Below are 13,258 nucleotides of genomic sequence, written 5' to 3'. Positions count from 1 at the left end.
GTGTCGATCCCATCGAGACATTTAAAAAATGTGTTGTCAGGCCTAGTGGTCTACAGTGCTTGATTAAGTGTGGGGAGGTTTCGGTTCATATCCCACCGTTGAGGTTGCCCTTGGTAAAGCTATTCTTCAATTTCTGAATCTTATCAGTCGCTCTAGGATTGTGCAGGGATTCTATATTCATGTGTGGCCATGTAAGAGAAGAAAAAACATCTGTTTTGCGAAGATGTTCGTGTTCCAATCCACACATGTAGTTCATCGGCTTCACCACTCAGATACCAAGTCCTGTGCTTTCGCGGTGGCAGTGGGCCATCTTATCAGTGTTTGCCAGAGTCAAAATCTTCCAATGCCATACAAAACCAATGTTTTTTGTGCGCACGATGAGGATGGGATTCGAACCCATGCATGCATAGCACAATGGATTAGCAGTCCATCGCCTTAACCACTCGGCCACCTCATCCTTTTTCTGTCTTGTGGCAGTTGCCCCCACAAACTGTAGTTGCTGTATTTAAAACCTTGATTGAAATCAATGAAAGTTGAGCATAGCAATTGCAGGGCCATGTGTCGATCCCATCGAGATATTTAACAAATGTCTTGTCAGGCAGAGTTGTCTACAGTGCTTGATTAAGTGTGGGGAGGTTTCGGTTCAAATCCCACCGTTGAGGTTGCCCTTGGTAAAGCTATTCTTCAATTCCTGAATCTTATCAGTTTGCTCTAGGATTGTGCAGGGATTCTATATTCATGTGGGGCCATGCAAGAGAAGACAAAACATCTGTTTTGCGAAGATGTTTGTGCTCCAATCCACACATGTAGTTCATCGGCTTCACCACTCAGATACCAAGTCCTGTGCTTTCGCGGTCGCAGTGGGCCATCTTATCAGTGTTTGCCAGAGTCAAAATCTTCCAATGCCATACAAAACCAATATTTTTTTGTGCGCACGATGAGGATGGGATTTGAACCCATGCATGCATAGCACAATGGATTAGCAGTCCATCGCCTTAACCACTCGGCCACCTCATCCTTTTTCCTGCTTGTGGCAGGTGACCCCACAAACTGTAGTTGCTGTATTTAAACCCTTGATTGAAATCAATGAAAGTTAAGCATAGCAATTGCAGGGCCATGTGTCGATCCCATCGAGACATTTAAAAAATGTGTTGTCAGGCAGAGTTGTCTACAGTGCTTGATTAAGTGTGGGGAGGTTTCGGTTCAAATCCCACCGTTGAGGTTGCCCTTGGTAAAGCTATTCTTCAATTCCTGAATCTTATCAGTCGCTCTAGGATTGTGCAGGGATTCTATATTCATGTGGGGCCATGCAAGAGAAGACAAAACATCTGTTTTGCGAAGATGTTTGTGTTCCAATCCACACATGTAGTTCATCGGCTTCACCACTCAGATACCAAGTCCTGTGCTTTTGCGGTCGCAGTGGGCCATCTTATCAGTGTTTGCCAGAGTCAAAATCTTACAATGCCATACAAAACCAAAGCTTTTTTGTAGGTACGATGAGGATGGGATTCGAACCCATGCGTGCATAGCACAATGGATTAGCAGTCCATCGCCTTAACCACTCGGCCACCTCATCCTTATTCTGTCTTGTTGCATTTGCCCCACAAACTGTAGTTGCTGTATTTAAACCCTTGATTGAAATCAATGAAAGTTAAGTATAGCAATTGCAGGGCCATGTGTCGATCCCATCGAGACATTTAAAAAATGTGTTGTCAGGCCTAGTGGTCTACAGTGCTTGATTGAGTGGGGGGAGGTTTCGGTTCATATCCCACCGTTGAGGTTGCCCTTGGTAAAGCTATTCTTCAATTTCTGAATCTTATCAGTCGCTCTAGGATTGTGCAGGGATTCTATATTCATGTGGGGCCATGCAAGAGAAGAAAAAACATCTGTTTTGCGAAGATTTGTGTTCAAGTTCCAATCCACACATGTAGTTCATCGGCTTCACCACTCAGATACCAAGTCCTGTGCTTTCACGGTGGCAGTGGGCCATCTTATCAGTGTTTGCCAGAGTCAAAATCTTCCAATGCCATACAAAACCAATGTTTTTTTGTGCGCACGATGAGGATGGGATTCGAACCCATGCATGCATAGCACAATGGATTAGCAGTCCATCGCCTTAACCACTCGGCCACCTCATCCTTTTTCCTGCTTGTGGCAGTTGCCCCCACAAACTGTAGTTGCTGTAATTTAACCCTTGATTGAAATCAATGAAAGTTAAGCATAGCAATTAAAGGGCCATGTGTCGATCCCATCGAGACATTTAACAATTGTGTTGTCAGGCCGAGTGGTGTACAGTGCTTGATTAAGTGTGGGGAGGTTTCGGTTCAAATCCCACCGTTGAGGTTGCCCTTGGTAAAGCTATTCTTCAATTCCTGAATCTTATCAGTTTGCTCTAGGATTGTGCAGGGATTCTATATTCATGTGGGGCCATGCAAGAGAAGAAAAAACATCTGTTTTGCGAAGATGTTTGTGTTCCAATCCACACATGTAGTTCATCGGCTTCACCACTCAGATACCAAGTCCTGTGCTTTCGCGGTGGCAGTGGGCCATCTTATCAGTGTTTGCCAGAGTCAAAATCTTCCAATGCCATACAAAACCAAAGTTTTTTTGTAGGCACGATGAGGATGGGATTCGAACCCATGCGTGCATAGCACAATGGATTAGCAGTCCATCGCCTTAACCACTCGGCCACCTCATCCTTTTTCTGTCTTGTGGCAGTTGCCCCCACAAACTGTAGTTGCTGTATTTAAACCCTTGATTGAAATCAATGAAAGTTAAGCATAGCAATTGCAGGGCCATGTGTCGATCCCATCGAGACATTTAAAAAATGTGTTGTCAGGCCTAGTGGTCTACAGTGCTTGATTAAGTGTGGGGAGGTTTCGGTTCATATCCCACCGTTGAGGTTGCCCTTGGTAAAGCTATTCTTCAATTTCTGAATCTTATCAGTCGCTCTAGGATTGTGCAGGGATTCTATATTCATGTGTGGCCATGTAAGAGAAGAAAAAACATCTGTTTTGCGAAGATGTTCGTGTTCCAATCCACACATGTAGTTCATCGGCTTCACCACTCAGATACCAAGTCCTGTGCTTTCGCAGTGGCAGTGGGCCATCTTATCAGTGTTTGCCAGAGTCAAAATCTTCCAATGCCATACAAAACCAATGTTTTTTGTGCGCACGATGAGGATGGGATTCGAACCCATGCATGCATAGCACAATGGATTAGCAGTCCATCGCCTTAACCACTCGGCCACCTCATCCTTTTTCTGTCTTGTGGCAGTTGCCCCCACAAACTGTAGTTGCTGTATTTAAAACCTTGATTGAAATCAATGAAAGTTGAGCATAGCAATTGCAGGGCCATGTGTCGATCCCATCGAGATATTTAACAAATGTCTTGTCAGGCAGAGTTGTCTACAGTGCTTGATTAAGTGTGGGGAGGTTTCGGTTCAAATCCCACCGTTGAGGTTGCCCTTGGTAAAGCTATTCTTCAATTCCTGAATCTTATCAGTTTGCTCTAGGATTGTGCAGGGATTCTATATTCATGTGGGGCCATGCAAGAGAAGACAAAACATCTGTTTTGCGAAGATGTTTGTGCTCCAATCCACACATGTAGTTCATCGGCTTCACCACTCAGATACCAAGTCCTGTGCTTTCGCGGTCGCAGTGGGCCATCTTATCAGTGTTTCCCAGAGTCAAAATCTTCCAATGCCATACAAAACCAATATTTTTTTGTGCGCACGATGAGGATGGGATTTGAACCCATGCATGCATAGCACAATGGATTAGCAGTCCATCGCCTTAACCACTCGGCCACCTCATTCTTTTTCCTGCTGGTGGCAGGTGACCCCACAAACTGTAGTTGCTGTATTTAAACCCTTGATTGAAATCAATGAAAGTTAAGCATAGCAATTGCAGGGCCATGTGTCGATCCCATCGAGACATTTAAAAAATGTGTTGTCAGGCAGAGTTGTCTACAGTGCTTGATTAAGTGTGGGGAGGTTTCGGTTCAAATCCCACCGTTGAGGTTGCCCTTGGTAAAGCTATTCTTCAATTCCTGAATCTTATCAGTCGCTCTAGGATTGTGCAGGGATTCTATATTCATGTGGGGCCATGCAAGAGAAGACAAAACATCTGTTTTGCGAAGATGTTTGTGTTCCAATCCACACATGTAGTTCATCGGCTTCACCACTCAGATACCAAGTCCTGTGCTTTTGCTTTCGCAGTGGGCCATCTTATCAGTGTTTGCCAGAGTCAAAATCTTACAATGCCATACAAAACCAAAGCTTTTTTGTAAGTACGATGAGGATGGGATTCGAACCTATGCGTGCATAGCACAATGGATTAGCAGTCCATCGCCTTAACCACTCGGCCACTTCATCCTTATTCTGTCTTGTTGCAGTTGCCCCCACAAACTGTAGTTGCTGTATTTAAACCCTTGATTGAAATCAATGAAAGTTAAGTATAGCAATTGCAGGGCCATGTGTCGATCCCATCGAGACATTTAAAAAATGTGTTGTCAGGCCTAGTGGTCTACAGTGCTTGATTAAGTGTGGGGAGGTTTCGGTTCATATCCCACCGTTGAGGTTGCCCTTGGTAAAGCTATTCTTCAATTTCTGAATCTTATCAGTCGCTCTAGGATTGTGCAGGGATTCTATATTCATGTGGGGCCATGCAAGAGAAGAAAAAACATCTGTTTTGCGAAGATTTGTGTTCCAATCCACACATGTAGTTCATCGGCTTCACCACTCAGATACCAAGTCCTGTGCTTTCGCGGTGGCAGTGGGCCATCTTATCAGTGTTTGCCAGAGTCAAAATCTTCCAATGCCATACAAAACCAAAGTTTTTTTGTAGGCACGATGAGGATGGGATTCGAACCCATGCGTGCATAGCACAATGGATTAGCAGTCCATCGCCTTAACCACTCGGCCACCTCATCCTTTTTCTGTCTTGTGGCAGTTGCCCCCACAAACTGTAGTTGCTGTATTTAAACCCTTGATTGAAATCAATGAAAGTTAAGCATAGCAATTGCAGGGCCATGTGTCGATCCCATCGAGACATTTAAAAAATGTGTTGTCAGGCCTAGTGGTCTACAGTACTTGATTAAGTGTGGGGAGGTTTCGGTTCATATCCCACCGTTGAGGTTGCCCTTGGTAAAGCTATTCTTCAATTTCTGAATCTTATCAGTCGCTCTAGGATTGTGCAGGGATTCTATATTCATGTGGGGCCATGCAAGAGAAGAAAAAACATCTGTTTTGCGAAGATGTTTGTGTTCCAATCCACACATGTAGTTCATCGGCTTCACCACTCAGATACCAAGTCCTGTGCTTTCGCGGTGGCAGTGGGCCATCTTATCAGTGTTTGCGAGAGTCAAAATCTTCCAATGCCATACAAAACCAATGATTTTTTGTGCGCACGATGAGGATTGGATTCGAACCCATGCGTGCATAGCACAATGGATTAGCAGTCCATCGCCTTAACCACTCAGCCACCTCATCCTTTTTCTGTCGTGTGGCAGTTGCCCCCACAAACTGTAGTTTCTGTATTTAAACCCTTGATTGAAATCAATGAAAGTTAAGCATAGCAATTGCAGGGCCATGTGTCGATCCCATCGAGACATTTAACAAATGTGTTGTCAGGCAGAGTTGTCTACAGTGCTTGATTAAGTGTGGGGAGGTTTCGGTTCAAATCCCACCGTTGAGGTTGCCCTTGGTAAAGCTATTCTTCAATTCCTGAATCTTATCAGTCGCTCTAGGATTGTGCAGGGATTCTATATTCATGTGTGGCCATGCAAGAGAAGAAAAAACATCTGTTTTGCGAAGATGTTTGTGTTCCAATCCACACATGTAGTTCATCGGCTTCACCACTCAGATACCAAGTCCTGTGCTTTCGCAGTGGCAGTGGGCCATCTTATCAGTGTTTGCCAGAGTCAAAATCTTCCAATGCCATACAAAACCAATGTTTTTTGTGCGCACGATGAGGATGGGATTCGAACCCATGCATGCATAGCACAATGGATTAGCAGTCCATCGCCTTAACCACTCGGCCACCTCATCCTTTTTCTGTCTTGTGGCAGTTGCCCCCACAAACTGTAGTTGCTGTATTTAAAACCTTGATTGAAATCAATGAAAGTTGAGCATAGCAATTGCAGGGCCATGTGTCGATCCCATCGAGATATTTAACAAATGTCTTGTCAGGCAGAGTTGTCTACAGTGCTTGATTAAGTGTGGGGAGGTTTCGGTTCAAATCCCACCGTTGAGGTTGCCCTTGGTAAAGCTATTCTTCAATTCCTGAATCTTATCAGTTTGCTCTAGGATTGTGCAGGGATTCTATATTCATGTGGGGCCATGCAAGAGAAGACAAAACATCTGTTTTGCGAAGATGTTTGTGCTCCAATCCACACATGTAGTTCATCGGCTTCACCACTCAGATACCAAGTCCTGTGCTTTCGCGGTCGCAGTGGGCCATCTTATCAGTGTTTCCCAGAGTCAAAATCTTCCAATGCCATACAAAACCAATATTTTTTTGTGCGCACGATGAGGATGGGATTTGAACCCATGCATGCATAGCACAATGGATTAGCAGTCCATCGCCTTAACCACTCGGCCACCTCATCCTTTTTCCTGCTGGTGGCAGGTGACCCCACAAACTGTAGTTGCTGTATTTAAACCCTTGATTGAAGTCAATGAAAGTTAAGCATAGCAATTGCAGGGCCATGTGTCGATCCCATCGAGACATTTAAAAAATGTGTTGTCAGGCAGAGTTGTCTACAGTGCTTGATTAAGTGTGGGGAGGTTTCGGTTCAAATCCCACCGTTGAGGTTGCCCTTGGTAAAGCTATTCTTCAATTCCTGAATCTTATCAGTCGCTCTAGGATTGTGCAGGGATTCTATATTCATGTGGGGCCATGCAAGAGAAGACAAAACATCTGTTTTGCGAAGATGTTTGTGTTCCAATCCACACATGTAGTTCATCGGCTTCACCACTCAGATACCAAGTCCTGTGCTTTTGCTTTCGCAGTGGGCCATCTTATCAGTGTTTGCCAGAGTCAAAATCTTACAATGCCATACAAAACCAAAGCTTTTTTGTAAGTACGATGAGGATGGGATTCGAACCTATGCGTGCATAGCACAATGGATTAGCAGTCCATCGCCTTAACCACTCGGCCACTTCATCCTTATTCTGTCTTGTTGCAGTTGCCCCCACAAACTGTAGTTGCTGTATTTAAACCCTTGATTGAAATCAATGAAAGTTAAGTATAGCAATTGCAGGGCCATGTGTCGATCCCATCGAGACATTTAAAAAATGTGTTGTCAGGCCTAGTGGTCTACAGTGCTTGATTAAGTGTGGGGAGGTTTCGGTTCATATCCCACCGTTGAGGTTGCCCTTGGTAAAGCTATTCTTCAATTTCTGAATCTTATCAGTCGCTCTAGGATTGTGCAGGGATTCTATATTCATGTGGGGCCATGCAAGAGAAGAAAAAACATCTGTTTTGCGAAGATGTTTGTGTTCCAATCCACACATGTAGTTCATCGGCTTCACCACTCAGATACCAAGTCCTGTGCTTTCGCGGTGGCAGTGGGCCATCTTATCAGTGTTTGCCAGAGTCAAAATCTTCCAATGCCATACAAAACCAAAGTTTTTTTGTAGGCACGATGAGGATGGGATTCGAACCCATGCGTGCATAGCACAATGGATTAGCAGTCCATCGCCTTAACCACTCGGCCACCTCATCCTTTTTCTGTCTTGTGGCAGTTGCCCCCACAAACTGTAGTTGCTGTATTTAAACCCTTGATTGAAATCAATGAAAGTTAAGCATAGCAATTGCAGGGCCATGTGTCGATCCCATCGAGACATTTAAAAAATGTGTTGTCAGGCCTAGTGGTCTACAGTACTTGATTAAGTGTGGGGAGGTTTCGGTTCATATCCCACCGTTGAGGTTGCCCTTGGTAAAGCTATTCTTCAATTTCTGAATCTTATCAGTCGCTCTAGGATTGTGCAGGGATTCTATATTCATGTGGGGCCATGCAAGAGAAGAAAAAACATCTGTTTTGCGAAGATGTTTGTGTTCCAATCCACACATGTAGTTCATCGGCTTCACCACTCAGATACCAAGTCCTGTGCTTTCGCGGTGGCAGTGGGCCATCTTATCAGTGTTTGCGAGAGTCAAAATCTTCCAATGCCATACAAAACCAATGATTTTTTGTGCGCACGATGAGGATTGGATTCGAACCCATGCGTGCATAGCACAATGGATTAGCAGTCCATCGCCTTAACCACTCGGCCACCTCATCCTTTTTCTGTCGTGTGGCAGTTGCCCCCACAAACTGTAGTTTCTGTATTTAAACCCTTGATTGAAATCAATGAAAGTTAAGCATAGCAATTGCAGGGCCATGTGTCGATCCCATCGAGACATTTAACAAATGTGTTGTCAGGCAGAGTTGTCTACAGTGCTTGATTAAGTGTGGGGAGGTTTCGGTTCAAATCCCACCGTTGAGGTTGCCCTTGGTAAAGCTATTCTTCAATTCCTGAATCTTATCAGTCGCTCTAGGATTGTGCAGGGATTCTATATTCATGTGTGGCCATGCAAGAGAAGAAAAAACATCTGTTTTGCGAAGATGTTTGTGTTCCAATCCACACATGTAGTTCATCGGCTTCACCACTCAGATACCAAGTCCTGTGCTTTCGCGGTCGCAGTGGGCCATCTTATCAGTGTTTCCCAGAGTCAAAATCTTCCAATGCCATACAAAACCAAAGTTTTTTTGTAGGTACGATGAGGATGGGATTCAAACCCATGCGTGCATAGCACAATGGATTAGCAGTCCATCGCCTTAACCACTCGGCCACCTCATCCTTTTTCCTGCTTGTGGCAGGTGACCCCACAAACTGTAGTTGCTGTATTTAAACCCTTGATTGAAATCAATGAAAGTTAAGCATAGCAATTAAAGGGCCATGTGTCGATCCCATCGAGACATTTAACAATTGTGTTGTCAGGCCGAGTGGTGTACAGTGCTTGATTAAGTGTGGGGAGGTTTCGGTTCAAATCCCACCGTTGAGGTTGCCTTTGGTAAAGCTATTCTTCAATTCCTGAATCTTATCAGTTTGCTCTAGGATTGTGCAGATATTCTATATTCATGTGGGGCCATGCAAGAGAAGACAAAACATCTGTTTTGCGAAGATGTTTGTGTTCCAATCCACACATGTAGTTCATCGGCTTCACCACTCAGATACCAAGTCCTGTGCTTTCGCGGTGGCAGTGGGCCATCTTATCAGTGTTTGCCAGAGTCAAAATCTTCCAATGCCATACAATACCAATGTTTTGTGTAGGCACGATGAGGATGGGATTCAAACCCATGCGTGCATAGCACAATGGATTAGCAGTCCATCGCCTTAACCACTCGGCCACCTCATCCTTTTTCTGTCTTTTGGCAGTTGCCCCCACAAACTGTAGTTGCTGTATTTAAACCCTTGATTGAAATCAATGAAAGTTAAGCATAGCAATTGCAGGGCCATGTGTCGATCCCATCGAGACATTTAAAAAATGTGTTGTCAGGCCTAGTGGTCTACAGTGCTTAATTAAGTGTGGGGAGGTTTCGGTATCATATCCCACCGTTGAGGTTGCCCTTGGTAAAGCTATTCTTCAATTTCTGAATCTTATCAGTCGCTCTAGGATTGTGCAGGGATTCTATATTCATGTGGGGCCATGCAAGAGAAGAAAAAACATCTGTTTTGCGAAGATGTTTGTGTTCCAATCCACACATGTAGTTCATCGGCTTCACCACTCAGATACCAAGTCCTGTGCTTTCGCGGTGGCAGTGGGCCATCTTATCAGTGTTTGCCAGAGTCAAAATCTTCCAATGCCATACAAAACCAATGTTTTTTTGTGCGCACGATGAGGATGGGATTCAAACCCATGCGTGTATAGCACAATGGATTAGCAGTCCATCGCCTTAACCACTCGGCCACCTCATCCTTGTTCTGTCTTGTGGCATTTGCCCCCACAAACTGTAGTTGCTGTATTTAAACCCTTGATTGAAATCAATGAAAGTTAAGCATAGCAATTGCAGGGCCATGTGTCGATCCCATCGAGACATTTAACCTGTCTAGGATCAGCGTGGCGCTAGCGGCACACCCCCCCCCCCCCCACTGAAAAACCAGTGCCGCGAAATTCAAAAAAAATATTTTTTTTAAATATTTAACTTTCACACATTAAAGTCCAATACAGCTAATGAAAGACACAGATCTTATGAATCCAGTCAACATTTCCGATTTTTAAAATGTTTTACAGGGAAGACACAATATGTAAAGATGTACATCTATTACCTAAAAACACATTAGCATATTCCACCATCTTTTATTTGTCCACCAACACCAGTAGCCATCACCAATTCGGCTAAACTAAGATATTTATAGCCCCTAACCAACAAAAAAACTCATTAGATGACAGTCTGATAACATATTTATGGTATGGGATAGGTTTTGTTAGAAAAAAGTGCATATTTCAGGTATATGGCATAGTTTACAATTGCACCCACCATCACAAATGGACTAGAATAATTACAATGAGCAACGTGTTTACCTAACTACTAATCATCAAACATTTCGTAAAAATACACAGCATACACGAATCGAAAGACACAGATCCTGTGAATACAGACAATATTTCAGATTTTCTAAGTGTCTTACAGCGAAAACACAATAAATCGTTATATTAGCGTAGCACATAGCACATAGCAGCCCAGCATTGATTCTAGCCAAAGTGAGCGATAAAAGTCAACATCGCCAAAAGATATTAATTTTTTCACTAACCTTCTCAGAATTCTTCCGATGACACTCCTGTAACATCACATTACAACATGCATATACAGTTTGATCGAAAATGTTTATATTTAGCCACCAAAATCATGGTTAGACAATGTGAAATGTAGACAAGCTGGTAAAGAAAACGTCCTTGCGCCACTTAGACAGTGATCTACTCTTATACATAAATACTCATAAACGTGACTAAAAAATATAGGGTGGACAGGGATTGATAGACAATTTAATTCTTAATACAATTGCGTTATTACATTTTTTAATTTATCCTTACTTTTCAATACAGTTTGCGCCAAGCGAAGCTACGTCAAAAAACATGGCGTCCTAAGCCACTAAAATGTTTCGACAGAAACACGATTTATCATAATAAAAATGTCCTACCTTGAGCTGTTCTTCCATCAGTATCTTGGGCAAATGATCCTTTCTTGGGAGAAATCGTCTTTTGGTGGAAAGCTGTCCTCTTGCCATGTGGAAATGTCAACTACGTTCGGGATGAACTGAAAAGCGTTCCCAACTTTTCACATCGTTGCAAAAATAAATGTCCCAAAATCGCACTAAACGGATATAAATTGCTATAAAACGCTTTAAATTAACTACTTTGTGATGTTTGTAACTCCTATAACGAGTGAAAAGATGACCGGAGAAATATAACAGGCTAAACTAATGCTTGGAACAGGAGAGGGTCGGTGTCTTCCACGCGCGTTACGCAGCAAGAAAAGACTTGCTAGCTAAAGGTTTTTTTCATTTGTAGTGCCTGTGAACGAGCAATCGAGCCCGTTGGAATCGTCATCACGTAAAGGCATCCAGGGGAAGACGTAAGAAGTGTCCGTATAGTCATAGCAACGACAGTGCCCGTTTAAATGACTTCAGAAAAGTGGCCAACGTTTCTCAAATCTGACTCCATGTCAGGGAAATTGCTGTAGAATGGGCTCTGTTCCACTTAGAGACAAAATTTCAACTCCTATAGAAACTATAGACTGTTTTCTATCCAATAATAATAATAATATGCATATTGTACGATCAAGGATTTTGTGGGAAGCCGTTTAAAAAATTAGCCACATTAGCATAAATAGTCTAAACAGCGCCCCCATCCCCAACAGGTTAAAAAATGTGTTGTCAGGCCTAGTGGTCTACAGTGCTTGATTAAGTGTGGGGAGGTTTCGGTTCATATCCCACCGTTGAGGTTGCCCTTGGTAAAGCTATTCTTCAATTTCTGAATCTTATCAGTCGCTCTAGGATTGTGCAGGGATTCTATATTCATGTGTGGCCATGTAAGAGAAGAAAAAACATCTGTTTTGCGAAGATGTTTGTGTTCCAATCCACACATGTAGTTCATCGGCTTCACCACTCAGATACCAAGTCCTGTGCTTTCGCGGTGGCAGTGGGCCATCTTATCAGTGTTTGCCAGAGTCAAAATCTTCCAATGCCATACAAAACCAATGTTTTTTGTGCGCACGATGAGGATGGGATTCGAACCCATGCATGCATAGCACAATGGATTAGCAGTCCATCGCCTTAACCACTCGGCCACCTCATCCTTTTTCTGTCTTGTGGCAGTTGCCCCCACAAACTGTAGTTGCTGTATTTAAAACCTTGATTGAAATCAATGAAAGTTGAGCATAGCAATTGCAGGGCCATGTGTCGATCCCATCGAGATATTTAACAAATGTCTTGTCAGGCAGAGTTGTCTACAGTGCTTGATTAAGTGTGGGGAGGTTTCGGTTCAAATCCCACCGTTGAGGTTGCCCTTGGTAAAGCTATTCTTCAATTCCTGAATCTTATCAGTTTGCTCTAGGATTGTGCAGGGATTCTATATTCATGTGGGGCCATGCAAGAGAAGACAAAACATCTGTTTTGCGAAGATGTTTGTGCTCCAATCCACACATGTAGTTCATCGGCTTCACCACTCAGATACCAAGTCCTGTGCTTTCGCGGTCGCAGTGGGCCATCTTATCAGTGTTTCCCAGAGTCAAAATCTTCCAATGCCATACAAAACCAATATTTTTTGTGCGCACGATGAGGATGGGATTTGAACCCATGCATGCATAGCACAATGGATTAGCAGTCCATCGCCTTAACCACTCGGCCACCTCATCCTTTTTCCTGCTTGTGGCAGGTGACCCCACAAACTGTAGTTGCTGTATTTAAACCCTTGATTGAAATCAATGAAAGTTAAGCATAGCAATTGCAGGGCCATGTGTCGATCCCATCGAGACATTTAAAAAATGTGTTGTCAGGCAGAGTTGTCTACAGTGCTTGATTAAGTGTGGGGAGGTTTCGGTTCAAATCCCACCGTTGAGGTTGCCCTTGGTAAAGCTATTCTTCAATTCCTGAATCTTATCAGTCGCTCTAGGATTGTGCAGGGATTCTATATTCATGTGGGGCCATGCAAGAGAAGAAAAAACATCTGTTTTGCGAAGATGTTTGTGTTCCAATCCACACATGTAGTTC

General features: G+C 43.4%; 17 non-coding genes across 17 annotated transcripts; all 17 read right to left on the bottom strand.

Moving 5' to 3' along the window:
- Window positions 1–375: 375 nt before the first annotated feature.
- trnas-gcu (transfer RNA serine (anticodon GCU)) lies at window positions 376–457 on the bottom strand. Its single transcript has one exon. It is a non-coding gene; the product is annotated as a tRNA-Ser (tRNA).
- Window positions 458–935: 478 nt separating this feature from the next.
- trnas-gcu (transfer RNA serine (anticodon GCU)) lies at window positions 936–1,017 on the bottom strand. The gene has a single exon. It is a non-coding gene; the product is annotated as a tRNA-Ser (tRNA).
- A 477-nt stretch (window positions 1,018–1,494) lies between these two features.
- On the bottom strand, window positions 1,495–1,576 carry trnas-gcu (transfer RNA serine (anticodon GCU)). Its single transcript has one exon. It is a non-coding gene; the product is annotated as a tRNA-Ser (tRNA).
- Window positions 1,577–2,056: 480 nt separating this feature from the next.
- On the bottom strand, window positions 2,057–2,138 carry trnas-gcu (transfer RNA serine (anticodon GCU)). The gene has a single exon. It is a non-coding gene; the product is annotated as a tRNA-Ser (tRNA).
- Window positions 2,139–2,616: 478 nt separating this feature from the next.
- trnas-gcu (transfer RNA serine (anticodon GCU)) lies at window positions 2,617–2,698 on the bottom strand. The gene has a single exon. It is a non-coding gene; the product is annotated as a tRNA-Ser (tRNA).
- A 476-nt stretch (window positions 2,699–3,174) lies between these two features.
- On the bottom strand, window positions 3,175–3,256 carry trnas-gcu (transfer RNA serine (anticodon GCU)). The gene has a single exon. It is a non-coding gene; the product is annotated as a tRNA-Ser (tRNA).
- Window positions 3,257–3,734: 478 nt separating this feature from the next.
- Window positions 3,735–3,816, bottom strand: trnas-gcu (transfer RNA serine (anticodon GCU)). Its single transcript has one exon. It is a non-coding gene; the product is annotated as a tRNA-Ser (tRNA).
- Window positions 3,817–4,850: 1,034 nt separating this feature from the next.
- On the bottom strand, window positions 4,851–4,932 carry trnas-gcu (transfer RNA serine (anticodon GCU)). The gene has a single exon. It is a non-coding gene; the product is annotated as a tRNA-Ser (tRNA).
- Window positions 4,933–5,967: 1,035 nt separating this feature from the next.
- On the bottom strand, window positions 5,968–6,049 carry trnas-gcu (transfer RNA serine (anticodon GCU)). The gene has a single exon. It is a non-coding gene; the product is annotated as a tRNA-Ser (tRNA).
- A 478-nt stretch (window positions 6,050–6,527) lies between these two features.
- On the bottom strand, window positions 6,528–6,609 carry trnas-gcu (transfer RNA serine (anticodon GCU)). Its single transcript has one exon. It is a non-coding gene; the product is annotated as a tRNA-Ser (tRNA).
- A 1,036-nt stretch (window positions 6,610–7,645) lies between these two features.
- On the bottom strand, window positions 7,646–7,727 carry trnas-gcu (transfer RNA serine (anticodon GCU)). Its single transcript has one exon. It is a non-coding gene; the product is annotated as a tRNA-Ser (tRNA).
- A 477-nt stretch (window positions 7,728–8,204) lies between these two features.
- Window positions 8,205–8,286, bottom strand: trnas-gcu (transfer RNA serine (anticodon GCU)). Its single transcript has one exon. It is a non-coding gene; the product is annotated as a tRNA-Ser (tRNA).
- Window positions 8,287–8,763: 477 nt separating this feature from the next.
- trnas-gcu (transfer RNA serine (anticodon GCU)) lies at window positions 8,764–8,845 on the bottom strand. The gene has a single exon. It is a non-coding gene; the product is annotated as a tRNA-Ser (tRNA).
- A 477-nt stretch (window positions 8,846–9,322) lies between these two features.
- trnas-gcu (transfer RNA serine (anticodon GCU)) lies at window positions 9,323–9,404 on the bottom strand. The gene has a single exon. It is a non-coding gene; the product is annotated as a tRNA-Ser (tRNA).
- Window positions 9,405–9,882: 478 nt separating this feature from the next.
- Window positions 9,883–9,964, bottom strand: trnas-gcu (transfer RNA serine (anticodon GCU)). The gene has a single exon. It is a non-coding gene; the product is annotated as a tRNA-Ser (tRNA).
- A 2,298-nt stretch (window positions 9,965–12,262) lies between these two features.
- Window positions 12,263–12,344, bottom strand: trnas-gcu (transfer RNA serine (anticodon GCU)). Its single transcript has one exon. It is a non-coding gene; the product is annotated as a tRNA-Ser (tRNA).
- A 477-nt stretch (window positions 12,345–12,821) lies between these two features.
- On the bottom strand, window positions 12,822–12,903 carry trnas-gcu (transfer RNA serine (anticodon GCU)). Its single transcript has one exon. It is a non-coding gene; the product is annotated as a tRNA-Ser (tRNA).
- Between the last annotated feature and the right edge of the window lie 355 nt (window positions 12,904–13,258).

Source organism: Salvelinus fontinalis, chromosome 10 (genome assembly GCF_029448725.1).
Source record: "Salvelinus fontinalis isolate EN_2023a chromosome 10, ASM2944872v1, whole genome shotgun sequence".
Taxonomy (NCBI): domain Eukaryota; kingdom Metazoa; phylum Chordata; class Actinopteri; order Salmoniformes; family Salmonidae; genus Salvelinus; species Salvelinus fontinalis.
This window is presented reverse-complemented; position numbering and strand designations above follow the sequence as displayed.